Raw genomic sequence first — 20,547 nt, 5'->3', positions numbered from 1 at the left:
AGATTGCTCTCCAAAATGTCTGGAAGTCACCAACAATTCATTAGTGTCCCAGTTTTCCCACATGCCTGCCGACATTTATTATTATCTTTTCTTATAATCTTAGCCAATCTGAGAGGTGTGGGGTGGTATCTCAGGGTTGTTTTAATTTGCATTTCTTTAATTAAGGATGATTTAGAGAATCTTTTCATATAACTTTAGATGGCTTTAATTTCTTCCTCTGAAAATTGTCTGTTCATATCTTTTGACTATTTATCACTTATATTCTTATAAATGTGAAACAGTTCTTTATATATTTTAGAAATATCTTCATCAAAAACACTAGCTGTAAAATCTCCCCCAGCTTTTTACTTCCCTTTCAGTCAAACCAATTGTATTGGTTTTATTTGTGCAAAAATTTTTTAACTTGATCAAAGTTATCCATTTCCATTTTATAATATTCTCTAGTTCTTCTTTTGTCATAAATTTCTCCCTTCTCCAAAGATCTGATAAACTATTCCTTGCTCTCCTAATATGCTTATGTTATCACCCTTTACACCCAAATCATGTACCCATTTTGATCTTATTTTGGTATGAGGGTGTGAGATGTAGGTCTATGCAGTTACTGACATATTATTTTCCAGTTTTTCCAGCAATTTTTGTGAAATACTGAGTTCTTAGCCCAGAATCTGAAGTTTGGAGCATTTATCAAATACTAAATTACTATAGTCATTGATTATTTTGTCATGTGTAATCTATTCCACTGATTTACCGCTGTTTCTTAGCCAATACCAAATGGGTTTGATGACTGCTGCTTTATAATATAGTTTTGTGTCTGGTATTGCTAAGCCACCATCCTTTATATTTTTTTTCATTAATTCCCTTGATATTCTTGACTTTGTTCTGTCAGATGAATTTTGTTATATTTTTCTAGCTGTATAAAATAATTTTTTAACAGTTTGATTGGTATGGCACTGAAAAAGTAAATAATTCAGGTAGAATTACCATTTTTATTATATTAGCTCGGTTTACCCTGTGAGCAATTGATATTTTTCCAGTTGCGTAGATAAAACTTTATTGTATGAGAATTGTTTTGTAATTGTGTTCATATAGTTCCTGAGTTTGCCTTGTCAGGTAGACACCCAAATATTTTATTTTGTCTACAGTTATTTAAAGTGGAATTTTGCTTTCTCTCTCTTGCTGCTAGGTTTTCTTAGTAATATACAGAAATGCTGATGATTTGTGTGAATTTATTTTATATCCTGCACTTTGCTAAAGCTGTTAATTGTTTCAAGTAGGATTTTGGATGATCCTCTATGGTCTTCTAAGTACATAATTATATCATATTCAAAGAGTGATATCTCCTCATTGCCTATTCTAATTCCTTTAAAGTCTTTTTCTTTTCTTATTGACAAAACCAACATTCCTTCAATGTTGAATAACAGTGATTTCACCCCTGATCTTTTTGAGAATGTATCCAGTTTTCCTCCATTGTAAATGATGTTTGCTATTGGTTTAAGATACTTATTGTTTGAAGGAAAATTCTTTTTATTCCTATGTTCTCTAGTGTTTTTATTAGGAATGGGTGCTGTGTTTTGTCAAAAGATTTTTCTGCATCTCTTGAAATTATTATATCATTTTTGTTGATTTTATTAGTGATATTGTTGATTATGGCCATAATTTTCCTGGAATTGAACCAGGCTTGCATTCCTGGTATAAATTCCACTTGGTCATAATATATTATTCTGTTTATAAATGGTTATAATCTCTTTGCTAATACTTTATTTAAAATTTGTGCACTAATATTCATTAGAGAGATTGGTCTGTAATTTTTTTTTTCATTTGGCTCTTCCTGGTTTAGATATCAGTACCATATTTATGTCATAGCAGGAATTTAGCAGGACTCCTTTATCTAATTTTCTGTTAATTTACATAGATTTGGAATTAATTTTTATTTAAATATTTGGTATAATTCATTTGTAAATACATCTGGTTCTGGAGATTTTTCCTTCTGGATTTAGTTCACTGATGGCTTTTTCAATTTTTTTTTTCTAAAAGGGGGCTATTTAAGTAATTTATTTCCCATTCTGTTAATCTGGGCAATTTATATTTTTGCAAATATTTATCCATTTCAATTAGATTGTCATATTTGCTGGCCTACAGTTGGGCAAAATCTAATTATTGCTTTAATTTCTTTTTCATTTATGGCAAATTCACCTTTTATTTTTTAAGCTGGCAATTTTCTTTCTTTTTTTGTAACCAAATTAAAGTTTTCTCTATTTTGTTGGTTTTTTTCCCCATAAAATCAACTCTTAGTTTTGTTAATTAGTTCAATGGTTTTCTTAGTTTCAATTTTACTAATCTCTTCTTTGAATTTTGGAATTTCTAATTTTGTATTTAATTGAGAGTTTTTAATTTGTTCTTTTTTCTAGCTTTTTAGTTGTATTCCCAATTCATTGATCTCCTCTTTGTCTATTTTATTTATATAGCTATTAAAGATATAAAATATCCCCTAAGAATAGTTTTGGCTACATCCCATAGGTTTTGGTATGCTGTCTCCTAATTGGTATTTTCTTGGATGAAATTATGGAATGTTTCTATGATTTGTTTGACCCACTCATTCTTTTGAATTGGATTATTTGATTTCCAATTGGTTTTTAGTTTATCTTTCCCTGGCCCTTTATTGAATATAATTTTTATATTCATTGTGATCATTATATGCATTCTGGTTTGAAAAGGAAGCATTTACTATTTTTACCTTTCTGCATTTGTGAGGTTTTTAATGCCCTAATACGTGGTCAATTTTTATGTAGGTATCATGTGCTGCTGAGAAAAAGGTATATTCCTTTCTGTCCCCTGTTCAATTTTCTCTAGAGATCTATAATATCTAAGTTTTCTAAGATTCTATTAACCTATTTTCTTTCTTGTTTATTTTATTTTTATATTTATCTGATTCTGAGAGGGGAATGTTGAGGTCCCCCATAATATAGTTTTGTTGTCTATTCTTCCTGTAACTTAACTTCTTCTCTAAGAATTTGGATGCATTACCACTTGGTGCATATACATTTAGTATAGATACTATTTCATTGTCTTTGGTACTCTTTGACAAGATGTAGTTTCCTTCTTTATCTCTTTTAATTAGATCTATTTTTACTTTTGCTTTATCTGAGATCAGAATTGCTATCAATCGAACCACAATAAATTCTGTTGCAACCTTTTATCCTTACTCTGAATATATTTCTCAGTTTCAAAGGTGTTTCTAGTAAACAACATATTGTAGGATTGTTTTTTTTAAATCCACTCTGGTATTTGCTCCCATGGGAGAGTTCGTCCCATTCAAATTCACAATTATGATTATCAGTTCTGTATTTCCATCTATCCTATTTTCTCCTCTATATATAATTTTGTTCTCTCTTATTATTCTGTCCCTCTTTAGTAATGTTTTGTTTCCAACCTTCTGCATCCTTTCCTACCCTCCCTTTTATCATCCCTCTTCTTTTTTCTTACCCCTTTGTCTTAATGTTTCTGCCCCCTTCTATCCAGCCCCTGCCTTTTTTCCTTTTCTTTTTCTACTTCTTCATAGTTTAAGATAAATTTCTATACCCAACTAAATGATTGTTATTCCCTCTTTGAGCCCAAATTGATGAGATTTCAAACAATGCTCATTCCCATCCCTTCTTTCCCTCTATTGTAATAGATCTTGTATGCCAACTTCATGTGATCTAATTTATCTCATTATACTTCTCTTTTCTCCTAGTACAATCCTTTATTCCTACCCCTTAAATGTCTTTTTCTTTGATGTCATCACATCAGAGTCCATTCACATCCAAATCTTCTGTCTATGTATGTCTTCTCTAACTGCCTCAATAACACATACAGTTTTCAAGAGTTATAGATAACATCTTCCCATCTAGGGATGTAAACAGTTTAACTTTGAAATTATATAATTTCAAGGTCAAAGTGGAAACAACATCCTACCTGGAAAACAGATTCAAGAGAGACAAGTTAAATATCATTAATCTATCTAAAGGATCTGACTAAAAAAAAAAAATGGACTTTTGGATAGCATTATTTTTGTCTGATATACTAGAATACATACAAACATACATACATATACCTATACACACATATTCCTTTGTTAACTTTTTTATGCTTTGAAATCTTGATTCCTTGGGGGAATTAAATTTTCTGTTTTCTTCTTTTTTTTTCCAATAGAAATGAATGACAATCTCTTACTTCTTTGAAAATCCATGTTCTTTTCTGTAAGATGATGCTAAGTCTAGTTGGATAGTTTATACTTGGTTGTAACCCAAAGTCCTTTGCCTTCTGGGATATGGTATTCTAAGTCCTCCAATCCTTTATTGTAGAAGCTGTCCGATCTTGGGAATCCTGATTGTTGCTTCTTGATATTTGAATTGTTTTTGTCTGGCAGCTTACAGTATTTTTTCATTGAGGTTGTAGTTCTGGAGTTTTGTAACAATGTTCCTTGTGGTTTTCCTTGGGGGATTGCTTTCCAAAGGTGATTGATGAATTCTTTCAGTGAGTATTTCCTCCTTTCTTTCTAGAATATTGGGCAGTTTTCCTTAATGATTTCTTTTGGAATGCTATCCAAGCTCTTTTTTTGGTCATGGTCTTCAGGTAGGACAACAATTTTTTAATTGTCTCTTCTGGATCTATTTTCTAGTTTGGCTGTCTTTCCAATGAGATATTTCACATTTTCGTTCATTTTTTCATTCTTTCTAGTTTAACTAATTCTTGCTGTCTCTAAAAGTCATTAACTTTCGTTTGCTCCATTCTAGTTTTCAATGTGTGATTTTCTTCAGTTAGTTTTTGTATCTCTTTTTTCCATTTGATTAATTCTACTTTTGGAGGTGTTTTCTTCAGTGGATATTTTTTTCATTTGGACTATTGCATTTTTTAAGTAACTGAATTCTTCAGTTGATTTTTTTTTATATTTGGCCAGTTGTATTCTTTAAGGAATTGTTTTCTTCAATCAATTTTTTCCTTCCTTTTCCAAGCTGTTGATTCTCTCTTGCATTTCTTCTTCTCATTTCTTTTGTAATTTTTTCTTCTCTTATTTGCCTTTAATAATTTTTGAGTACTTCCAAGAAGTCTCTTTTTGAGACCAATTAATATCACTCTTTGAAATTTAACTCTGTAGACATTTTGTCCTCATCTGAGTTGGTGTTTTAGTCTACCCTGTCACCATAGTAGCTTTCTATGTTCAAGGTTATTTTCTGTTTCTTGCTTGTTTTCTTTCCTTTTCCTTTTGTGTTTCCTCTTTTGTGATTTTTATGGACAAGCTCTGCTCCTTGGGTAAAAGGGTTACTATCCCATCCTTCCTGTGTAGTTCTGAATCTTGGCTTTGAGCACAGGGATCACTTTTGTTTGGTGTCTTGCTCACAAAAGGGAGTAGCCCTACCTTCTCTTTCTGATAAACAGTTTGACTTCCTAGGCTTGCGATTTGCTTTCTGAGCTGGACTGGAGGTTGCGTCACTGGTCTGCTCCACTTCTGAGCCAGGACTGAACATCTTAGTTGCTGAACTACTGCAATTAAGAACTTGTCACTGGCTTTCCCAGACTCTTTCTGAACTGGAATTAATACTTTTTTTCACTCCTGTGAGACTGACCTTTCTTGAAGTCCTTCCAACATATCTTGATTTAGAAAGTGGTTTCATTCCAGCAGACTCTGTTTGGAGGCTTTATTTTGTGTGGTTTTTTTTGAGAGAAACTTGGAGAGTTTGAGCAACTTCTTGGCTTTACTCTGCCATTTTTGCTCTGTCCCCAGAATTACTGTTTATATTATTATGTACATTGGATTTGTTAGTAGAAAAAATATAACTTTTTCTATATCATTCAGGAAATTTTTAAGAATTTTAATATCTAGATGGATGACAGCTTACTCAAAAAAAAGACATTTTTAGGACACATTTTGCTCTACAGCATCAAATTTCCCTAAAAAATATAGTCAGTAGACAAACATAGTAGAATTTTTAGTCAATAATATGATAAAGATGTCAGCCACTGTGAAATATCACTTTTGAAAGTCTGCCTGTTTCCAAATAACACTTTTATCAAAGACGCCCTTGAAATGTGAACTGATAATTTTCATAAAAATGGTCATTGTCATTGCTGTTTATCCTTTGTTCTCAAAACATCATGAGACATGGCGTCATGGGAGGTGATGCCTTGACATGCAAGTGAATTGGACTTAAGTGAGGGGCTGCTGTGCAATGTCACCATTCTCACTTTCTCTTCCCAAGCCATATGAGTCCAAATATCAGAGATAGATAAAGATAACTGGAGATAGCCCTGGATAGAGTGGAAGAGTTGGCCTTTTTAAAACTAAAGTTCTTTATCAAGTCTCAGTATGACTGAGTCAGTGCTAACTAGTGATTTAAGATTAGATAAGAAATAATGTAGAGAATGGTATTTTTTTTACCTTGTCAAAATAGAAAAACAAATCAACTTGGGAGAGGAAACCCTTCAGGATTTCTGACCAAAACAGAAGAAATAACTATTTTTATTGATTCTGAGCCAATCAGGGATTAAACCATGACCAACTGGGGTTTGATCTGGGACCTATTATTGGCCAGTCAGTGAGATTTCAGCAAAGTTTATATTCCTGGCCTTGGACATAGTGGGAGATCTTGGCTTTTTTATGCTAAAGTTCTTTTACCATCTCAGTTTGACTGAGTAAATGCCCATTAAGTAATTAAGGGTAGGGAAAAGAAAAGGGAGAGAGAACTAAATACATAGAGGACAGTGATATTAAAATCCAAGTGTTGTAGCTCTTATGTCCTTGATTGTAAAAAAGAATTTGTTAGGTTGTTAGGTATGCAGATCTTTTTCACTTTTTTCTTCTTTTATCCTATTTTTTTTTTTTTTTAGAATACTTTGGCTTAGTTGGTTTTCTTACAAAGTTTGTTTTAAAATAGTCCTACCTTTAATTGCTTTGCTGTTTTTTTTTAGTGATTTTACACATTATCTTCCACTACTCTTGACTTGCAATTGAAACCTATATCTGTTGTCACTTAATATTAAAATGTCAGATCCTGAGAGAAAGAATTGTATTGCTTTTCTGTTTGTATTACCAGTGCTTAGCAAGGTAGTTTGCTTAATATTAAAAAGCTTAATTAATTAAAGCTTAATATTAAATTAAAAGCCTAATAAATGATTTTTCCACTCATTCATTCACTTGTCCATTTACTCATTAACTTTTCCCCATATTAGTGTGCTTATTTTCTGAACCAATATAGTGTTTGCTTGCTCTATCTCTCCATTTAGGAACTAAGTCAGTTGTTTGCTATCTAAGCCACTTAACAGTTTTTAGGATTCTTTTGAAATATGCCTAGACAACTGATTCAGCAATAGTCTCAACTCAGTAACACGTTTTTTCCTATTAAAATCATTTCCACTTATGTGACATTATTATTTTAGTGCTTTTCCTAATAACCCTTACCAATTATTTTCTTAAGGAAAATATTCATGATGTACATGACTAAGGTTTTTTTTTTTTTTGGTAGTTTATAAATCTTTGATTTCTCTCATTTATTATGAATCCCTATTTTCCAACATAGTTTTTCATTATCCTCATATATTTCCAAATTTGTATTGAAGATCTCTATTTTCCCTATTATATATACATTGAATGTATACATTCCATATCTATTTATTCACATATGTATATATATACATATGAATAGACACACAAATATGTACATTATTTAATTTGGAGGATATGATTGAGTTCTTGGTAGCCTTCATTTTTCTCTTTAGCCAACTTAACAGATGTTGGTGCCCAAGCTTTAATAATTTTTGCAGTGGTCTTATAATAAATATCACTCATATTGCACTATAAGATGACCAAATGTCTTATAAAATGATGTTTCTTGTTGCCTTTGAGCAGATTAAAAAAAAATCAACACAGCTCTGCTGTGTCATTTGTTTATCTCTTCAAGGGGAATCTTTGTTCCATCTGTCCATTTAGTTTTAACTTCCTTCTGGTTTTGTTTATAATGAGAATGTCAAAGTGAAACAATTCAATCTCTCCAGTAGTAAGTTTATTTGTTGGTCAATGGGCAAGAATTTCATGCTTACAATGCTAACCATGAAATCAAAGCAAATAAATAGCTTAAAAATATTGGGATTCAAAGAGCCCTTAGCTTTCTTAATTATCTTTTCCATGATTCTGCTACCATTATCTAAGAACCAATATGGTCCCAATATTAAAAAAATACTATTTTGTATAAAGTCAATACAGTTAAATGAATTATCACCAAGGAGTCATCCATCTCTATGAGTTTTTTTTCCTCTTAGCTAGCTTAGTCCCAGGAAAATAAGTTGGTCTGTTCCTGGAATTATATTAAAGCCTTTGGAGCTTAATAAGGAATGCCAGAGCCTGTACTCCTCTGATACAGTTTTTGAGAACTTAGAGTCACATTCACATCATTAAGAGCCATATAGCAGGGGTTTGTCAAGGGCTATGACATATGAGTTCAATATAAAGTTGTTAGACAATGTTTTCTTTCTTCCTAAGTTCTAAATATCTTCTATTTGTTAGTTTCATATGTATTGACTGCTTTGACAAAAGTGCATGACAAGGTACAAAGGGATCTTAAGTGGGTAGAACATTGATCTTAATGTAGTAATGTGAAACTGAATATTGACATGGACAATCATGCACATGGGTGCAACAAATATACATCAGAAGTATAGGATGGAAGAGGTATGGATAGCCAGAAGTTGTCTGGGGTAAAAAAAAAAAGATCTGAGGAATTTAGTGAACTATAAACTCAATATAAACTAGCAATGGGCAAATAAACTAGATACAATATTGTGCTGCATATGAAAAGTATATTTTTCTAGGAAGAGAAAAATGAGAGTCCTGTTGTACTTCACCTTTAATAACTCACCTAGAATATTTTGTTCAGTGCTGGGCATCATGTTGCAAGAAAGATATTGATTAGCTGGAGAGTGTCTACAAGAAAGTAAACAAGATGGTTTCTAAGCTATATATGGAATCCTTGAAGAAACTGGGCATATTTACCCTGGTGATGAGAAAACTAAGTGGGAATGCCTGCTGTTTACAGGTGGTTGAAGGGCCTTCCTGTGGAGGACTGATTAGATTTCTTTTATTTTGGTCACATAAAAAACCTGGAATAATAAACAAGCAAATCCAGGTTCAATGTCAAAAAACTCTCCACCAACTTTCTAATTATCAGAGATATTCAAAATTGGGGTACTACAAAAGGTTTTTAGTTCCCCTTACTTGGATTCATCAAGCACAGGCTGGATTGACATTTGTCAAGTATGTAAGAATGATTTCTTTTATGTATGATTTGAATCAGATGGGTCCCTTGCAGTTCTCAAGTTTTGTAATTCCATGATAAAGATTTATTGGTGTGGTATTTATATTATTTAGGTAGACCAAACATAGATTTCATTCTCATTCTTGTTATTTAGTATTTGCTTAAAATACATGTGTTAGAAATAATTGCTACTTTTCCTAAATTGCTTTTCTAATAATGTACCTTGGCCTCAACCTACTCCATGATTATTAGGCACCAGTGGTAACTGAATCTCATTAAGACAGTATATTCTTATAGAATTCTCAGTGATATGGTATTCTGAGTTGGAGGTGAATTCTATCATGCCTTAGTAAACATCTAAAAACAATCCAATCATTTACCAGTAGGAAAGTGTATAAGTATATAACACAAAAAGGCCCAGAATTGCTGAAGGAACTGTCGGGGGGGGGGGGGGCGCGGTCATACCCCTCTGTCTTTACTGGGCTTTTTATTTCTTTTCTCATTCTTGATATGCTGCCACCATCCTTACTGTTCTCAAGACTTAGAACAGCTTCCAAGTCCACATCTGCCAAATAAAACTACCACTTGCCTTGTTGCTGAACATTCACTTGTAAAAGCCTATTTTGATTCTCTAAAGTCTATTTAGCATTCTAATTTCTCTTTACCAAACCAAAAAAGCATCCAAATAGGGGAAACTGAGAAGCTTTTACATAGATTTTAGTTTGAAAAGAGGGAATTAACTTGACAGAAGAAATTAAGTGGATCTGGGGGAGGAAACATCACAGAAAATTGAAGTCAAAGAACAGAAGTAGCAAGATGGGTTAATTTATAAGTGTTTCAATCCACTTCTACCCAAATCTTTGAAATTATGTAATTTTGTGCAGTTGTTTTAGTTCCCTGAAGGTTAATATAATAATTTTAAAACTTTAGATAACATTTTGTTTCAAAGCATTTGATTTAATATTATGCTATTCTGAACCATACAATGTAATATTTGTTGCAATGATTAACCTGCACTTTCTTTTTATATTTGTCCAGTCAAATTCAGTAGGACCTAGGACAGTGTCATCAAAATTGCATTGGACTGGGAATCAGGTTACCTGGATTCTAGTCTCTTCTTCACTTGATTGTACATACATCATGGCTAAATAGCTTTGTAAACCTGATCAAACCAATTAATCTTTCCCCCCCCCCCCCCATTATCTAAAAATGAGGGAAGATCTCAAAGTTTCTTTTCATATATGTAGACCCTAATATTTCCAGTATCCCTGACAAATTTATTAGTCTTTTGTAATTTCAGAACTAGAGTTACTATAAAATATGGTTGAGCTAACTTTGTTTTCTTTTTCCAAGTTGAAGAATAGAGGTACATTCTTCAGGAGGACAAGAAAGGTGTTTGGAATTGACACAGATTCATTTACATACATCCACAAGTACTTAAGAGTCCAACCTTCTCCTTTTACAGATGAGGAAACAGACCAAGGGAGTTTAACCAATTTGCTCAGGATCTCACAGGTAGCAAATGTCTGAAGGGGATTTGAAGTCTTGGTCTTCCATGAGGCATTCATCTGTTTGTTCTGTCATCACTATTTCCAGACAATATCATAATATCCAAGGAAGTGGACAACTTTTCTAACCCAATACATAGGGAAGTGCTGGCTTTTCTTTGCCTGACCTTAGAATGCTACCTCACGTACCTGCAACTCAGGATTTACTCAGAGCATAGATTAGCTGTGAAAATCTGTTTGTTTAGCCTTCTTTTCCAATATCCCATCCCTAGAATTTTATTTCTACACATTTTCTTTTCCCAAATAACTAAGCTGTTCTTTATATTTTCTTTCTCCTGCTTTTTATCTCTTTATATCTACATTTATAATTTTCTCTTTTTTTTTCTTTTCCTCTCAGTTTTTAAAGTAGATGTCCTCTTCCTCTTCTCTCCTTCAATTGGTCCTACTGATTAATTTTTTTATTTCATTTTTTTGTTCTCATTTCCAAAAAAGAATTTCTCATTCTTTCTTCAATATCTGTCCTTTATTTCTTTCTGTTCTAGATCCCCTCTTCTCTGATTCATGATCTGTATAATTATCTAACTTTTTTCTTTTATCTGTATTCTTTATACAATCAAAGCTTCCAAAGAATCCATTCTAGTTTCTCTCCAGTCGATGCTTTGTGATGCTACCTTGTGGGACATGTCCCATGGATTTCCTTTTCCCATTGTTCCACAATCCTGGAACTATGACCATTATTGGATGTATCAGAGAAGACACCATCCCATGATAGGCATCAGAAGTTCCAACAACATCTCTACCAGATATTTTACTTTTAATTTTTTCCCCAAAATTGATAATTAATTTTTTAAAATTACATATAAAAAGAATTTTTAACAATTTTTTTGAGTTCAAAATTCTCCCCATCTCTATGATTGAGAAGACATATAATTTGATATAGGTTATGCATACGTAATCATGCAAAATACATTATATATTAGTCGTTGTGAAAAAAATCGCAAATGAAAAATCATAAAAAAATAAAAATAGCATACTTCAGTCTCTATTTTCAGACTCCATCAGTTCTTTTTCTAGAAATAGATAGCATTTTTCATAATAAGTACTTTGGAATTATCTTAGTTCTTTGTATTGCTGAGAATACTTAAATCATTCACAGTTGATTATTCTATATTATTGCTGTGTTCAACATTCTTCATTTTACATTCTTTCTAGTCTTAAAGCAAAAGTATGTTTATTATTTCCTATAACATGATTCCATCACAATCATATATCATAACTTATTTAGTAATTCCCTGATTGATGGGTATCCCTTCAAATTCCAAATATTTGTCCCCACAAAAGAGCTGCTATAAATATTTTTGTACATTTTAATCTTTTTTTCCTTTTTAAAAAAACATCTTTTTGAGATACAGATCCATTAGTGAGATTGTTTAGTCAAAGGGAATGTTCTATTTTTGATAGCCCTTTAGGCACAGTTCTAAATTGGTCTCTAGAATAGTTGGACCAGTTCACAACTCTACCAACAGTGCATTAATAATTAAACTTTTTCAGTTACCAAATCCCCCTCATGCCTCATCCAGTGTAAAATCCTCATCTCTTCATCACCCATTTCTCTTCACACATAGGAATTCTTAATAACAGGACCTATCTCATAGTGTTGTGATGAAGAAATTAGATATTCACAAAAAGCACTTAAGGTATTGCCTGGCACATAGTCAATGCTATATAAATGTCATTGTTGAACTGTTATATTTAACTGCTGTTTTGGAATTTTCGATCTTGCATTATTTTTTGAAAGTGATCTGCAAATTCTTTCAATTGGAACTTCATGTTCTCTGTCTCAAATTTCTGAGCAGTTCTTTTCTATTATTTTGTTTATTATGTTGCAAAGCTTTTCAGGGTTTTTTGCATTTCATATTCCTCTGAAAGAAGTGTGATCTTTAGATTGTCTCTACACACCTAGTCTTAAAGATCACTATGTTTTGCTTCCAAAGTAAGCATATTTAATTTCAGTGTTATTGTCTTTTTCCTCATCCTTATTTCTGTGTATTTGCATTCTCAATATGTTGTTTTCTTTTTTGCCTCTTTGGTGACACTTGCTATCGAAAAGCCCAATTTCTCTCTTCTGCCCATTATTTTTTCTGGGTAGGACATAAATTTTATTTTCATAATTTCTATTTATCTTTCAAACCATTCAGGGACAGCATGTTATTGACTTGACAGCAAATTGTTGACAGCATGACATATCTTTCTGAGTTCAAATTTATCTTTAGATATTTACAATCTATATGATCCAGGGCAAATCATTTGACCTCTGTTTACCACAATTTCCTCATCTGTAACAATGGAGATAATCATAACCTACTTGCCATTGTTGTTGTAAGGATAAAATATGATAATATATATAAAGTATTTAACACAATGTCTGGTCCATAATAAGCAGTATATAAATGCTAGCTTTTTTTCATGTTCTCAGGACATAGTTTCTTTTTATTAAGAAATTCTATGGCTCTAACAATGAAAATCACATTTTGGTTCAGCCAACCAGTCAAGAAGCACTTATTGCAACCATAGCAAGAGATCTGATTTATACTCCAATGTCAGCTTTGAGAGTTTCTAGTGTCATATGAAGGATTATCTATATAATCCTTCTATAGCTATGTATCTCTATATCTCTATAATCTATCTATATATCTTATATCTATAATCTATAGATCTAGATAGATACTCATATATCTATACTCTATATCCATATCTATAATCATAGTCTATATTTTTACTAATGATTAGATGAATAATTACATATAGGAACATAAGATTTAGAGCTCACTTTCCTCATGTATGCATAAAAGGGGCAAGAATTCTTATTCCCATTTTATAGATAAGGAACTGAGGCTTAGAAAAGTTATAACAGCCTATGTGCATACAAAGTAGGTATTGGAGCTTAAATGTAAAATCAGTTCTTCCTTTTCACTATGCCAAATTGCTTCTCTTTTACATATTTGTCAAATGCAGGAAAGCTAGAGGAATATATACTATAAAGTGTAATAGATTTAAGGTTAAAAATTAGAGTAGCATAACAAAATAGAATAAACCTAAATATGGAATTTTGCTTTTATTAAAAAAAAATTACCTAATTACAAGATGGGGAAGATCTGCCTTAATTTTATTTTATTTGAAAAAAAATTGGTGTTGCTATTATAATTATAATTTTTGAAATATTTGATTATTTAAGTCTTATTAGTTTCTGCCCTCCAACTTATTTTTCATGTCACTCACTTTCTAACTCTTTCTCCTCAGATTTTGGTTTCTTTTGGGGTGTAGATCTCACCGCATATCAGCCTCTACCCAAGTTTAGCATGTCATGGTTCTGTAGCCCAGCTCTAACCAGGTATTTTTGGCTGGTTCCAACTTGGTGGAGTGCTACAGTTAAACATGATGTTTTGTCCTGTGGTCTATTTCACTACTGCTGTCCTTAGTTTTCTGGCCTGGCATTGGTATTTAGTGCAGTGCTGGTGCTCCAAAGTTCCACCTTGGTAGACTTTGCTACTGAAAGGATATGTCCAAGTGAAGTTCCAGAGCTTACAGCTGGGGTCTCCATAGCAGGAGAAAGAGTAAAGGGATAGCAGTAAAGAAGAATAAGTTTTATTGTAAATTTGTGGCATATCCTTGGATCTCCTATTGCAACTTTATTTCTAGTAGTGTTAGAAAAGTAGGGAGAGTAATTTCAGGGTCAGTAAGTGTCAGTTCATTTTTTATTTTTTGTTTCTTTCTCTTTTTTAAACCTTCATTTGGGTTTGGGGTTTCCTAAACTGTGGACAAGCATAAATTGCTTTACCTTTGATGCACAATTTCTTTTTTTTGAAAAAAGTTTGAGATATTGTGGGAATAAGGGAAAATATCTAGTCCTCTGTCATTTGTTCATATCATTTGGATGTTTTTCATATTTTCACCATCAAACATTTATTCTATTTAACATGATCAATTACCATTCTTTTCACAAATTTATTTGAAAGCTAGTATCTTGAACTACAATGTAAAAATAAAATAAAATATTTTATCACTAGAGTCAAGACAACATTTCAGTGCTCTATTATAAACTTTGAAATAACTAATGATGGCAGACATCTATGCAAACTTTGAATCTTTCCTTTACTATTATTTTATTTTCCCCAGTGTTCTTAATTATGAAAAAGGCAAGAATTAGAAAGGACATATGTTCCTTGATTATATGAAAAATAATTTCCTAACAGTTGGATTAAAAAAAATACCTCATGACAAAATTAGTATTTCATTATTCAGGATGATTTTAACTGTACACTTGAAATGAGTATACCATAAAATCTGGAAAAATAAACTTTCTGTTTTAAATCCAGTATGTTCAATAAATCAGAAGGTTATCTTAGTTCAAGAGGTCTTTATATATTCAATATAATTTTGTCTATTTAATAAAAAATGTGCTGCTTTTAAAAATATGAACTCTTCCTGAAAGTCAGTGGATTTCCCCCTGCTATTTCATCTCATTATTTCTGGCCTTTTTTCTTAATACAGAAAAGATAATGAAATTGATGACAGATGTTTATCTTTAACTCTGATCTATTTTACTTTTATTTTTTCATCTCAGATTAGGGGAATAATTGGGAAATTATTGTAGGATACTAATAGTATACCTGTAGATAGAGGGATAATCTAAATTAGAAGTGATAATAGATAGAAGGGATAATCTAAATCACAAGATGCATGTGATCTGAATGAATGGGTTCAAAATATGATATAACAATAATTAGAAAAATAAATTAAAATATTATAGAACATAAATAATATTGGTTTTTAAAGACTAAATCAATGCGAGCCTTCAGGGATTCTTATGGATGAATTAATGGTCCCTATTTCTGTTTGAGTTTGACATCACTGATTTAGATGACCTCTTAAATTGTTTCCAGTCTGAAGAATGGAAAAGAGTATATCTTTTCTGTAATGGTTATTGAGTTTGTAGACTTTTGGCTATGTTAGCACTTCTATTCCTGATCTAGTGTTTTGTTTAGTTAATTGTCTTCCATGGACTTTTTGTTTAACATAAGATGTTAAAATAATCAAGTTAACCTTAGGGGGAAAGAAGGAAACTAGCACAGTTTATCACTTTGCCCAGACATTGTAAGTTTTATTTCAGTTTGCTAACATCTCCTGATGAAGACAGATGTCATCACCTAAATTAAAGGGGTATACAAGAATCTAAATATAAAGAATTGATAAGTAAATATATAAGGAAAAGATAAATATAAGGAACAGATAGATAAATATAAAGAATAGAACTATTGACTAATTTCAAGATCATTGATGGACATTAGTTTTGATGGCTTTATTTATTACATTATGGTAATTCAAGATTAGGGAAACATATCTTATGGAAAAATTTGTGCTAAAATTTTTTTTGGATTAACAATCTTTTTTTAAGGCAGTTAACTAAATTTAGTCACATCAAAACTTAAAAATACTCTTGAAAATGACAGATGCTAATTAATTTTCCAATTAGTAAGTGATTGCTTCAGAATGTCATTTCTGAAACTGTGGTGTTGCCTAAAGAACCAAGCCCTTATGTAAACAGAAACAGTTGTTTGTTTTACATTTCTGTTTTGTGATCTTTTAGTATCTCTGTTGTCCTAAGCTTGAAGCACATTATCAGGCCTATGAACAATATTCAATGTATTCAGTTTTCATGCTTGAACATGAACGTTCTATTCCATGGAATAAAATGGGACAATGCTAACGTCATTTTGATCAAGTCATTGTGAACCAAGAAAATAAATTAGGAGTGGCAGACTTAAGGGGAAAGACCCCAGAAAAATCTTTGTAGATTCAGACTTAAAAGAGATCTTGGATGTTAAGAGTGCTGGACTTGGATCCAGGAGATGGGATTTTGTTAGGCTTGGTTTTGTTGAGCTCTATTATATGATATTAAACTACTTAATAAAATTTTTGGTATTTCTTTTGCTCTAATGATAACAAGGAATGTAGAGAGTTTGACTCTGATTTATTATGAACATAAAGAGATTAATGTATTGAAGAAATGCTTTTTTTTGCTTTCTGTTTTCAACATATTGTTATGTAGTAGTGTTTTTGTTGTTGAGTCATTTCAATCTTGTTTGACTCTTTGTGACCCCACTTGGAGTGTTCTTGGCAACAATACTGGAGTTATTTGCCATTCCTTCCTTTAGTTCATTTTACAGTTGAAAAAATTGATGCAAGTGGGGTTAAGTGACTTGCTCAGGATCATATTGTTAGTGTCTGAGGCCAGATTTGAATTCAAGTAGAGGAGTCTTCCTGACTCCAGGCCCAGTACAGTAAACACTGTACCATATCATTCTCCTATTCATATAGTACATTCTTTAATTAAAGTAGTTTTTAATAAGTATTACGTTTCATTATGATCCCTAATGTTTTTGCCTAACATCAGTAGGGATAGAACTGAAGTAAATCAGTATGAGTTTACAAGTTTGTATATATATATATATATATATATATATATATATATATATATATATATATAAACTTACTAATATTTGTCTTTCTAATGTTAGAATCTAGACACATAGTCAGGACTTAATAAATGTTTGTTGAATTGGTTTGAATTTGGTATGGGAATGTTTGTAATTAAATGCCAAACACATCTATCCTCTCTTTTCAAAGTTGTGGCTAAGCTAGGGGTTTTTAGTTTTCCATTTTATTTGTAATTGTAAACATTTCAATCAGTGCTCCACATGTGAATTTGACTGTAAAATTCTAAGTTATAGATAGTATTCAGTGCTTTCTAGTATATTTCTAGTGAATTTGCACTCTATAAACTTTAGGCAAAGTTTCTCTTTTGAAATATAACATTTGGGAAAAGTTTAAATCAGGCAGTAGATGTACAAAAAAATTTAAATACATTTGGCCCTCATTCTCTGCCTTAAGATTTGGATAAGTGGGGTCTTGTTGCTTGTCCTGTGTCCTTGAAGAGTCCCATGATATCAGGGAGATGAGGCAATGACATGCAAGTGAATTGTATTTAAGTGAGGGAGCTCTGGGCTCCCGTCCACAGCCATCTGGCTCCAGGGGTCAGATATAGATCAGGATACAATGAGAAAACTTGACCTTCTTAAGGTAAGGTCTTCAACAAATCTCAGTTTGATTGAAGCCACACTCATTCATTGATTAATGGCAAGATATCAATTGAGGCAAAGAATTTTCTCTTTCATCTAGTAAAAAAAAAATCTCAAATTAATAGATAAATGAATAAATGAATGAATGAATCTGGAAGGAAAAATGCCCTCAGGGATTCTGTCCAAAGCAGAAATCATTGCTATATTATGTGGGGTATTGCTGCCAAGATGGCTTAACTCAAAAAAGATTGTGCAGCAAGACATGTTGAACATTGTTAGTCTTAACCGCAACCTAACTTTCTATACCCCCATTCATCTACCCTCTAGTTTTGACCAACTACTTTGAGATCTGTATTTTTCTCTCTTGTTTTTCTCAAATAACTCTTTGCTGCATGATTCATCCAACTTTTTTTAATATTAAATTTTCCTTTTTGTCTGCTTTAGCCCTGCCCTCAGAGGCAATTCCTCTATTTTCACTAAATTCTTTTACTAAAACCTGTGCCTTTCATCACATTTTTACTAGTCTTCAATGGTGTATGTCTAATTTTAAAGGTGAAGTAGGGATTGATTTACTGTTTCCCCAGACTTTGATTGGGGGTCCATGAAAAGAAACTTCCTCTCAGGAGTACTGATTAGTATTTTGCATGAAGGCCCGAATATACCTTTGTACCACTTTTTGAATGAGTTCTAGAGTATTGAGAGACAAGTATCCAAGGCATTTTAAAAAATAGCTAGTCTTTATATCTATTTTGACATAATGTGTTGTTAAATGAATTATACAGTACATAGTATTATTTCATATGGAAGAAATAAACATATATGGAAGAAAGAAATAAAAAAAACTATAGTTCCTGATATGTGCTAGACATTGTGATTTTACAAATATTAGGTCATTTAATCCTAGCAACAATCCTTCAAGGTAGGAGCTATTATTATTCCCATTTTATAATCAAGGAAACTGAGGCTTGTGATTTGCCCAGTGTCACACAGCAGAAGTCTAAGGTCAGATTTGAATCCAATTATTTTTTACTTCAGCCCCAGCACTACCTTTTACTACAACACCAACTGATTCTATGAAAAAATTGTTCATAATACTTTTATGGCATATATGTACATAATTATGCATATATGTATATGTATATGCACAAATATACATATAGGTGAATATAACAAGTCCTCAAATTTTAGAAATATGTACAGACTTTACCTTTTCAAGAATTCCTATCAAAACATCCCAGTTCTTGCCTACTCCAAGTAAAACCATCCCCAGTCTTGAGTTTGGGGTGAAGGTTAGGATTAAAAAATATTGGTTAAGAGACACAAGCGTGGGAATACAGATGCAAAAATCTCATAGAGGAGACACATATATGAAAAATTTTCAGCTACAAGTCATGGAAAGGACTTATGGTGCTTCAAATACAGCAGCAGAGGAAACGGCATTGCCCTTTCTTGAACATTGTTTTCATTAATAAATTCATATTGGTTTCTGGTGTTGAACAGTTTTGGAGTCTCAAGGGCTTTAATGGTGAGAACTTTCTTTTCCAAATCCTCAGTAAAAGTAGTTGTAGCTATAGTACTCACAGAAGCAGTTTCCAGGTTGTACTTCCATGTGGATTGCTTCCCAGGAAGATGCTTGTGGGCACTGGGCTCTTGGATTCAGGCTCCTAGGTTGTCAGTCTCCATTAGAGTTTGAGGAGACGTGGTGGTCAAGATGGAAGTAGTGGTGATGGTGTGACCCATACTGCCTCCTTTCTCTCCCCCTCGGGGAGCCAAGCTGCTTCAGTAGGCTGGCTTGACTTCCTTGTGAGTGGCAGTTGGTTGGCAGTTGGCAAGAAATGCTGGTTGCTTCTCCACAAGAGCTGTTTCTCTGGCAGATGATTTTGAGGGTTGATCTGGAAGCAGGACAGATGGTCTGGAGGCTGTTGTCATTTCCTGGGCTCCTTTATTTATTTGTCCTTTGGTGGCAATCAGTCAACAAATTTCACTTGTGATGATGAGAAAGGTGGAATTCTACTTACCTATGCTTGTTGAAGGGAGAAACCATGTAATTTTTCCCCTTGTTTGATCACTGTGGCAACTAGTCTGAAAGCAGATCTGGTGGTATGGTCAATTTTCCTCTCTGCTATTTTAGTTCCTTTTGTCTATACTAACCCCATTGCATCTTTGCTTCTGTTTTTTTTTTAAGGAATATTTAATTATCTAGATCACTTTGAATATACAGAGGTATGTTTCAAAGCCCTCCACTTTATCTTCCTGAGAAGAAACCAATTTATATTTGGAACATAGATAGGAGCCACTTAGCTGTGGCAAAAATACAAATAACCACAAGACATGGGTATATTCTTCTTGCTCTACTTTTTGATTGAGATTGTTAGACTTGTTTTTTTCTTAACTTCCTTAAGTTGTCATACTTTATAAAGTATGTCATACAGATAAAACTGAATTCCCTCAGCTTTTTGTTTTCTGAAGCAAAACTCTTAAAAAAAACCTTTGCCCTGTTGATTCATCTTCTTCCATTTCAATAAATAACAAGGGCTTTTCTACTCTAAACCTAAAGCTACACTCTCTAAATAAATCCTATGATAATTTACAAAAATACATGCTTCTGCCAAG

The 20,547-nt window shown here is 32.4% G+C and overlaps 1 long non-coding RNA gene across 1 annotated transcript in view; it reads right to left on the bottom strand.

Moving 5' to 3' along the window:
• The window catches only part of LOC116419966, a 32,393-nt gene extending 12,288 nt beyond the window's left edge, over positions 1-20,105 (bottom strand). The window contains exon 1 of the long non-coding RNA XR_004230292.1: positions 19,516-20,105. This is a non-coding gene — a long non-coding RNA (uncharacterized LOC116419966). The remainder of the gene's footprint in view (positions 1-19,515) is intronic.
• Positions 20,106-20,547: the final 442 nt, after the last annotated feature.

Source organism: Sarcophilus harrisii, chromosome 6 (assembly GCF_902635505.1).
Source record: "Sarcophilus harrisii chromosome 6, mSarHar1.11, whole genome shotgun sequence".
In the NCBI taxonomy this organism is placed as follows: domain Eukaryota; kingdom Metazoa; phylum Chordata; class Mammalia; order Dasyuromorphia; family Dasyuridae; genus Sarcophilus; species Sarcophilus harrisii.
Note: the sequence above shows the minus strand (reverse complement) of the source record. Positions and strands in the feature narration are given on the sequence as shown.